The following is a 1,226-nucleotide window of genomic DNA, read 5'->3' as shown; positions in this document are numbered from 1 at the left end:
AACATCAGCGCACCAAGCACATTGAGATGGATATACATTTTGTTCGTGAAAAGGTGGCGCGTGGCCACGTCCGTGTTCTTCATGTTCCGTCCCGATATCAGCTCGCCGATATTTTCACTAAAGGACTGCCACAGGTCTTATTTGAAGATTTTAGGGACAGTCTCAGCGTTCGTAAACCTCCCGTTTCGACTGCGGGGGTGTGATAAATAGTGTAAATATGTAGTAAAAGAATATTTTGTAAATCTTCTATTTTAGGTTAGTATAGTTAGTATCCTAATAGGACATTGTAACTATGGTATATTTACCAACTCAATCAATGAGAATGATCACGGAATTAATCTCTTTCACTCACTTTGTTATTCTCATAATAATTCATTTTCTTCTCTATTTTGTCATCACCTCAAGACAAAAATGTGGACATGTATCTTCTTCTCAATTTTATTAGTAGCTCTTCTCATACTGTTTTTTTTTTTTTTTTTTTGTTTCCTGTTTTTTTTCCCAGTTCATAAAACAGAATTCTTTAATTTTGTTATCTTCGCCAGAATCATGATTGAGTTTTAATCAAGTAAATAATGAACATTAATGAAAAAGTCATTTGATTTTTTAACTTTAATACATTTAAAAAAAAAAAAAAAAAAAGAATCATCTTTTCTGTTTCCCCCCATCTTGTTTAGTATTTAGCCGTTATGCGGGTGCATATTGCTATTGTATTGATCAAAGTTTTCCAAAAAATAAAAAGATAAATTTAGTCAAATTGTCATATCAGTATAAGTATTAATTCAGATACATAGTTCTACGTATAATTGTAAAACAGATACCTTGACAACACATATATACTTTGTTGGAAAATATTATAATCCAAGAACACAAAATATATGAAGAAGAACACAAAGATTAGAGTTTGACAATTTGAAAAATGAACACAAAATTGAAGGCTTGAAACACGTGTGAAATATTTTCCTAAAAACGACATTTGATCCCTCTCCTCTACGAGATAGCTATGGGATTGTACGCAAATAGTTTTAGTGGATATGACAAGCCTTTTGGAAATCTGCACCGAGCAAACTGTGAAAAAAATTGTCTTAGAAAAGCAAGAACTTTTCAGATTTTCAAGTGCAAGATTATGTTGTAGAAGAAAAGAGTGCACTACAAGAAAGTAAAGCAATGGCATCAACTCTTTGGCAACAAAAATAATATTATTGGCAAAATTCAATATTTGGCAACAA

This window comes from Lycium ferocissimum, chromosome 10, assembly GCF_029784015.1.
Source record: "Lycium ferocissimum isolate CSIRO_LF1 chromosome 10, AGI_CSIRO_Lferr_CH_V1, whole genome shotgun sequence".
NCBI classification, from domain to species: Eukaryota; Viridiplantae; Streptophyta; class Magnoliopsida; order Solanales; family Solanaceae; genus Lycium; species Lycium ferocissimum.
This window is presented reverse-complemented; position numbering follows the sequence as displayed.